Here is a 9,632-nt window from a genome sequence, read left to right as displayed (position 1 = left end):
AGAAGTGAAGGTGAAGAATTATCTGCAATTATGGATCCTAAAAATCATGATATAACTAGAACGGTAGGATCAGACCAGGAATCTGACATGCTTATTGACAATTTTTCCGACGATGTATACAAAGAACTGTCTAATAAGATAGAAACTTTACCCGAGAAAATTAAACAAAATATTTTGGACAATATTAATGACAAATTTAAGACACTATCTGATGACTTAAAGACAAATAGGCTAACTATATCTAAGATAGAAAAGAGGATGCCCAGGGATCTCCCATCGGATGGTACCATAGTATTCCAAGAAAAATCTGATATACCAGTTACAAGTAGGGCAGTTAGGGTCCAAAAAATAATTGACGCTTTAAAAGGAAAAGATTCAGATTTAACCGAAAAAGTACATAGTAGAATTATGCATGAAATTTTATTAGTAAAATCATTTTTGGAATATGTGGTCCCAACCGATGAAAAACCCAAGGTCATCAATCCTCTTATTTTTAGCACTTGCACTGTTTTGAATGCCCAAAATCCTCCCCTAGCCATAGTATATCAGGACGAAACTATACAATATTACAAAAATAGTCATGATAAGGGGTACAAGTATGAGCCAGTTTTTTTCGGTCTTACGCCAAAGTATAAATTAGACAAAGATTCAGTTTATTCACCAGATTTTCCACCAAACAAAATTTGCAATAGAGTCATAATAATAGGGAAGTCCATTTATTGTACAGACAAGGAAACAAAATTTGAAGATTTAACATGTGCTTTTGATACCAAACATATATGTGACTATATTTTTGACTTCAGAACAGGGGCAAATAGAAAACTGATTCTTGGTCTAAAATATACTTGTAACGAAGATTGTGAAATCATAGGACAGTCAGGTGGTCTTATAACAAAATTTATAATCAATAATGAAATAATAAAAGAGTATTTTCATGTGCCAAGAATTGGGGATGTATGGGCCACGATTTTGACATTTTTTAAAACGTGGTCTTGGACAATATTAGCCTGGCTTAGCTTTACTGGTTTCAACTCATTTATCATAATATATTCCTGCCTAGTAAACTTTTTCTTTAAAGGGGCTACAAGAGAATTTCGCTGGTTTCCTATGAGTAAAAAAGATTTAACAAACTTAGTTAAGTGCATATGCTGCCGCAAACAAGATCCTTTGCCGGCGCAATATGAGTTGATACCAGTAAGACCCAACCAGGTAGTAGTCACACAAGATGACTAGTTACAAGTTAGTAAAATGACAATATGACATTTCTTACAAATAATGACTAATTATGATAATTAAAACTACTGCGGACACGACAAAAGACTAACTAACTAATTATTTTTTATAGCGACTAAACATATTTCAATTATTCATCTATTAAAAATAATCCTAAGCTTAGATCCATAAAATTTTATAAGTAAGTACCTATTAAAAATAGAATAGAATCACGGCAGGTATAATTTCTAATCATACTAGATTTATATAAAAAATAAAACTACTATTACTAGAGTTTTTTGAAACAAATAATTTAGAAAAAACTATTGGCTGATCCTGAATAATACCGCCTTGCGGACCCTATCATTAATAATGATAGGGGGATAATCTTGCCTTCTTTCCCCGACTGGTCAAGGATGGGTATCAAACAAGACTCAGCCATCAGAAAATCTAAATTATATGTTCCAAAATATAAGTAGCCCAACAATAACAAGCAAAATGTAAAGAAAAAGAATACCAAAAGAATAAGTGCCTAAAATAACATTTTTTTTAGGTAACTAATCTAAAGACAACATCAATAAGTAGCAAAAAGCCTATATAACTATAAAGAAATATAGTTTCCTTAATTAGATCGAAATAAAAAGTAGTTATTGAATAAAAAGTTAACCACAAAGGTTAAAAAATTAACTAAATAACTATTTTTTAGTTACAACTTCTATAAAAGCGACAATTTAATGAATAAACTATTTATCATTACTATGCATGAGAAATAGGGAATAGTTGTGTACACAAAACCATTAAGGTTTAATTTAATCAAATAGGTTAAAATACAACTATTTTCTATATCAATATCGGTAAAAGCGAAAATAAACTGTAATAAGCAATTTTTTTGCATTATGCTAAAAAGAAATGGTTGAAACAACAAATAAAAAGTCAATTATGCTCTGGGAATTTTATGTGTTGATTCAAACAAACCTTCCTCTGTTAATTTTTCCCCATAAAAAAGAAACAGAGAAGGCTAGTGTTATAAAAAATAAAGTAAGTAACATTTTTTAATTAACTAAGACTATGTCACTTTTCTAATTATATTTTTGTCACCATTTTAATTATATTTTGTCACTTTTTATATATACATAGAAATTGTCACTTAGAAAGTAAGAATATTGTAGCTGAATAAAGTATATAAATCAGAAAAAATGAGAAAAAAAACATTAAAAGTCCTTAAAAAACCAGAAAAAAAGAATAAAAGATAAAAAAGTAAATTTTTTTTAAGATTACCTATTTTTAACACTGCCAGGACCAAAGTGAGTACCCCCAAACCTAAGATAGAGAAAAGGGTATCATTAGGGATGGGGGAACTACACTCGCAGGACGGACAATCATAGGACGGGTCAAGGGAAGGAAAGCGCAGTCCAAGGCGATGGTACTCCCGCAGTTGCCTCTGAAATAAGTCCATTATTAGTTTAGAAATTAAAATTTTACGTTTTAATTAAGATCCTAATATGATTAAAATTATGATTTAGTTTTTATGTTCTAATTAGGGTTTTTTATTATGATTAAAATTATATGATTCTAATTCTAAACATTGCAGTGATGTGAGACCGGACGGATACGTGACTATGGCATAAGAGGGGTGCTAGCTGGTCCTGAAGAGTAGCGGTCCTCAAAATAGGCTGACAAGCAGATGGAGGATTCGGGCATGGATTTTAGGCCGCTGATATTGGTTAGCAACACACTGGTGTCAACGAAAATCATACCTGAATATCCTACATACAGTTGCCACCACATATGATAACTAGATATCCTATACACAGTTGATACCTGGATATCCTACACACAGCTGCCACCACATACTATACCTGGATGGTTTACAAGTGTGATTAAGACAATTTTCAACAAAATGGCATTTTTGTCTTCATTGCCATTGATGGTTACCACCTGGAGCAGAGTATTACATACTTCATTACCTTGGTTGTCTGAGAATTCGCTGCACAAGTAGGCATAAAACCTACCTACTTTACCTCAGAAGCAGTTGCGCCAGCAGCAACAAAAAACCTACATCATATCATCAACATGGAGCTCAAGAACTGCAGTGTTTACAAGAGAACCTACCTCAGTCCTAAATCTATAAAGAACTCTGTGCTCCTAAAAGGAAACCACATCAATAGAAAAATGTTAAAATTGTCTTAAAAAACAACCTGAACCATAAGCCGAACGCCCTCCCCGTCTCTGTCAGCTGCGAGGTCCGCTACTAGGGAAGGGTTAAACAAATTAAGGAGGTTAATTTCCTGCATTGTTAACCCCACACTAGCGGCGACCCTCGCAACTGCCATGGTCTCGGAAAAAAACAATAAGTCCGTAAAATAATCTGAAAAAAATTTTTAGAACATTAAAAAAAAGCACAAAAGTTGAAAAAAAGAAGAAAAACTATATTATCAATATATTATAACATGTCCTATATTATTCATTATCACTAGTTAATAAGGAAAAGTATTTCAATATACGTTCAAAGATAGTTTTTATCACAAAATGATCAATTTTTACTTATAAAATAAAAAGAAAATTTTCTCTTAAGCTTCATTTCATGTGATACGTAAATTTTAACGTAAAATATGTTGCGCGGCATTCAAGCACAAACTTTAAAAAAGACGACATTTTTTCGTATAAGGAGTACTTTTACATATTTTTATTATTCTTGATTTTCAATTGCAATCTTATAGTAAAACATATATATATATATTATTAGTTCAAAAGAAAATTATTAAAGAGAGCAAACAAAAAAAGATTAAAATTATAGAAAAACAACAAAAAAGCCACAAAATAAAAAAAAAAGAACAAAAAATTGTTGCAATTGAAGTTAGTATTTTGATATGTCAATCCTTAAAAAAATTTTTTTAGCAAGAGATAGGTGGCAAAAACAAAAACACAATTTATGGGGAATTGTGTTTCTCATTTTATTTGGGGGGAGCATGCATTATAATTCATAGTTTTTCTATTTACAGAACCCTTTTTATCTATAAATTATAATGCATTTTCTTTAAAATAGACAATTTAATTTTGATAATTATAGAGTGGCCTAGCTTCTGTATGAGTATATTTTCTTTCTAGAATATTCTTGAAATAATCAAACGATTGCCTATTTTAAAGGCGCGCCTAAAAGATAAATGTCAGACCGCGCAGGCCTGTAGCAAGGGCGTTCAAGCTATTAGAATGCTAAAACTTTGAGTACATAATAAGACATACAATATTGCAGAAATTGGCCACTCATAACAGTCAAAATATTCATAATTTACCAATTTTCTTAAAAAAATACTAGTAGAAATAGTAAAAACGAAGTTTTAAGACTTGAAGGGGAAGATTCGGTTTCGGGGAAAGGTCCAAGAAAACGTCAGTTCTCATGAGTTTAAACATCCGACTCCGTGTATTAAAAAATACTACTTTTTGATCATTTTATCATTTTTCATGCAAAAACAGTATGAATTTTAATAATTAAATATAATAAATCAGTAAAATATAACACTTTTTAGACATTTTATATTTAAATAACATTTTTTATACAATAGAACAAAAGTTATTCAATGAATACTAATAAGTCTGTTTTAGCACAAACCCGCGCAAATACTTTTTCACATATATCGCATGAATATGGTCAAATATATTAAAACACTCCAGTGTAACCAAATTTGGACTTTTTTCCGGACTCGTTTATTTCAAATTAGGTTTTAAAACTATATTGTGTATTAGAATAAATTTTTTATTTTGAATTAATTGTATTAATAAATGTAATGAAATTTGTGATTATTAAAAGTTATGTTACATTATATGAATGCAATGTAAGAATTTTGCAACAAAGGAGCGTGTATGAATATTTGCGCACGGGGCCTAAGTGAAGGTTCTTTTTTGGCAATAATATAACTGATATGGGAACTGCTGGGAGATTTTAGCTGGGAGTCGGACACCAAGGCTCATTTGGAGCATACATCTTTTTTCTTTAAGTTCTCTAGTCCCTTTTTTCTTACAGCATAAAATTCTTGCCATTCTTTGTTGCAAATCCTAAAATAAAATTCAATTTATGTCTTAGTATTATTTTTTATTAAACTTTATTTTTTCCTTATCAATAAAATTACATTTCCTTGCTAAAAATACCTTTTTTTTATTCGCTCGTTTTTTAAGCTGTAAGTCTTTATTTGCATTTCACTAAAGTAACAGGATGTTTGTCTGCCAATACTAAGTTTTAATATTTCAAATTCAAAATACTTAGGGGAATTAAATTAGGCACATTATTTTTTGAAAGGTGTATTTTATTAGGAGTTAGTTAGGGGATTTATAGTTTAACAAGGGGATTTAAGGGGTTTTCCTTTTTTTCTAACTCCATTTTCAGAGATAAATGAGGTTGTTAACTCTGGTGAGACTCGAGTAGCAAGTTAACACGTCTCATGTCAACATATATTTTCACTTTTTTTCGGCTTTGAAAGTGTTTTTCACAGCCGGCTGCGAAATAATATATATTGACATACTAAAAAAGAAATTTAATAAATTACAATTTTATTTTGTAGTGTATACTTTATAGATAGTGTCAGCTTGTGCCATTAATTAGTTAGGATGGGAGGGGATGGGGTAAAGGGGGTGGATTAGGGGTATAGTTATTTTAGCCAGCTGGGAAAATAGCCAGCACGAAAATCTTGTGCAAAATCCAAGTTATGATATATCGATTTCTTTTGCTTACCTCGTTTTCTAATAAAGCTTATAGACATTAAGAAGCTTCTCTGAAAATACATGGCTTTTTGATCAGATCTAATCTAGAGATCTTAAGTTTCAAATAAGGAAAAAAAGCTAACAAACGAACAGACAAAGAAATGAATAAAAAGTAAATATTGAAAATGGATACTAAATATACGTGGATATTATGACAGGGGGGAAACTGTCGTCAATTTAGCTTGCTAACATGGAACTCATTTATTGGTCAGTTTATCATCAATTATGAAGGGAAAGGATGGGGTAAAGGGAGTGTAATGTTAAAATCATTATTTTAGCCCGCTGCATGTCTCACTTGATTAAAGAACATGAAAATCTGGTGTAATATCCAAGACATAATACATATATCCATTATTATATTGAACTACGCATGAAAATGACAATTGAAAAGAAACTTACCACAAATTAAAGAGAAATAGGACACAAAAATTTCCCTACCACAAAAATATCTCTCAAGTGTTCGTTCAAACCGTAAGAGAAAAACAATTCAAACTGAAATTCATAAGAAAGGCATTTACGATATCTTAAAGGTTATATCCTAAGCTGGCAGCACCTAATAAACATTATTATTGCTATTACTAACGGCTACGCCCCTAGCATCTGAGGGCTCTGTTTTTAAAGGCAGATAAAGGCTAAAAAATAGCTTAAAACCATCCCAAGTCTGAAATTAAAATAGCCAAAAACCATTACAGGATATAATTATACATGAAGCTTACCTGAAATAAAGAATGGTCGGTTCAGTATTTATTGAAATATTCAGACAAAAAACCTTAGTACTTTGATATAACAGGATAGTTTAAATTGCTGAAACCAACTTACTTCATTTTCAAATGGAAGAGGTTTTTTTATACTATAACCTATATTTACTTACTCGCCTGCTTTTAATGATATATATACGGATTTTCTTTATATATAACTTTGTCAACCTTGTTTTCTTATAATTTTTTATGTAAAATTTTGCATAACTGTAGACACACTAGTATATCTGGAACTTTTCACTTCTTATTGTAAAAATCCCTTCCTACGCATTTACACATTATACGAGAGTCCCTTGAAAATGCCTCTTTTTGAAAAAAGTACTAACGTTTAATTGTAATTTATCGCAGCGTATTATAGACTGCTTTCCGCGGATAGACAGTAAAAATGAAAATTGTAAGATTAATTCTAGTTTTCTTAGCCCAGAGGGCTGAAGGAACGAGCTAACAAAACTGTTATTAATTTTAATGGTTTTAATTTTAATAAATATTTGTAAAGAGCGATCCTACGCATGATTTTTCAGTATGGCTGAGAACCTGTTCTGATACAGCGGATATGCATCGGTTTTGAAGCTATACTGGAAAATGTTTAATATATCATTGTTTTTTAGAAAGCTTGTCGTTCTGTCAAAACTTGTGGCACTGTGTCGATGACAATTTTAATGGTTTATGTCGACAATATAATATAAAGGCTGTATATTTATAAAGGTCTTGGCTGACATTTCATCAGCAGGTTACTATCTAATAATATAATTGCATGGTGTTATTTAATGTCGCTATGAAACATTAATCAAAGAGGTTATAGTTGGTATTTCATCGAAATCTAAAACAAAAATTTAAAATGAGGGTGGTCGACTTAACCTTCTTCCCCCCCTTCTCCAGTGCCCCTAGATGCAATTAGTGGCGCAGCCGCTAGTAAGAATTATCAAGTCAAAGCTGTGCAGTTTGTTTAGTATTAAGTCAAAATGGACATCCGTAGTTAAGTTGGGGAAAAGCGGCCAAAATACTTTTAGTCTGCAGCAGTTAAAACCAACATTCAACTTTTTTCCAATTCACCTTTGCTTTTTGAAACTCGGCGGCTGTCATGACAAAAGTCTAGGGTAGGTATTAAATATTTATTCTCCAGTATGGCTGCAAAACAGATAAATATTCGCTGGATTAGAACCGGTTCTCAGCCATACTGAAATGTTATGTATATGATTGTCTTACAGACAATTTTCTACGAATATTTAATAAAATTAATACCAGTTTTGTCAGCCAGGTCCTCCGGCCTTTAAGGGCTAAGAAAATTGGTTCTAATCTTAAAATTTTTCATTTTAATATCCGCAGAAAGTTGTCTATAATACGACCAATAAAAAAACAATTAAAAATCTTGTTATTTTCAAGCCACACCATATATATGCATTGGTAAAACTACATATATCTTCCGGCCTACACACCAATAAATTCAATTTTTGCCACTTTTTTTGCTATAAGGAATGTGTCTGCCTCTTTAATTTCAACAATGGTATTTGCAGGGAGGGAAGAGACAATGGAGGTTAATATGTTTATCTTTCTTTACCTCCACAATATGTGACAGCTACCTGAAGGCAATATTTCAAACATAAGAATAGGAGTGACAGCTACCTGAAGGCAATATTTCAAACATAAGAATAAGGGTTAAGGTAACTTTATCATCCATTGTCCAATCCAGAGTGAGGGGACAATGGGCTGTTTATTACACTAGTCCCCAAAGTTTTATAATAACGTTTTCTTATTTGTTAGCTTAACAACTTTGAGGACTTTTATTAAATTCTGATTGGTTGGTTTCAACCACTTATTCTAATTTACAGAAAGGGAGATTACATGTAACATCATTGGGGATGTAATTGTACATCAATTTATCAGCCATTATCTTATCCCTTTAGATTTCTGACCAAAAGTCAATATTAAAAAAAAATTGGGGGTAAAGACAACTTTATCATCCAGTGATCAATCCCTATATTCATGGATATTCGTAGGAAACAAAGAAAAAGTTTAAATGTATGACATCATCGGTTTAATCAGGGATCTTAGGGGATAAGACAATATGATGGACGATAGATTGAAGTACAACCTTAATAATAATAAATAAAATTAACCTTTCTGTTGATTGCTGTTAATGGTTACAAGTTTGACCCAGATAATAAGAATTTAATAAAAGCACCCACAGTTTTGAGACGTTGGATTAGATAACGTGATTGTAAACTTTGGTTACCGGTATTATTTACAGTCCCCTCTCTTCCTGAAACAATTCAGTCAAAATCTTTTTTGCGAATTCTATGATGAGGTTTCGTGATGAAGAAAAATTAATAAAACTGATTTTTTTCGATTCCTAGGACCTATTAGCATGCACCTAGTCTTTACTCTTTACATTATTCTGTCCGTCGAACTTGCTATAAGAGTCCTTTCATTTTGAACAGGAGCTGCTATTCAGCCAATTAATTACTGAAAATTAAATATTTTGTTGGAATAAAACTTGTTTTTTGGTGTAACTGAAAGGGAAGTGGATAATGGGGAAAAAAAGGGAAGGGGGTTGGGAGGAAATTTTCACTTAGAATTTTTTGTCTGGAATACATTCCCTTTTCCCTGATTTTGAATTAGAAAATATAATTTTCTCACCTTCTACAGATACAAGTCTGGAATATTTTGGCTCACGCCAGGCTACAATTGAATCAAGACAAAAGTAAGTGCCGAGCTCTGGGACCTATGTATGGTGAAATTAGACATAAAACCATGATGATTCCAGGTAAAACCAAAATATTTCAGCGGGATCTTTTTGAGAAAATTAGATTTGAAAATTTCAGGTTCAATTTTCACCCCCCCCCCCCCCTTCCTGGAATCAATATGGTTTTATGTCTAATTTCACCATACATAGGTTCCAGAGCTCGG

This window comes from Acartia tonsa, chromosome 9 (assembly GCF_053477335.1).
Source record: "Acartia tonsa isolate MP-2025a chromosome 9, ASM5347733v1, whole genome shotgun sequence".
Taxonomy (NCBI): Eukaryota; Metazoa; Arthropoda; class Copepoda; order Calanoida; family Acartiidae; genus Acartia; species Acartia tonsa.
Note: the sequence above shows the minus strand (reverse complement) of the source record.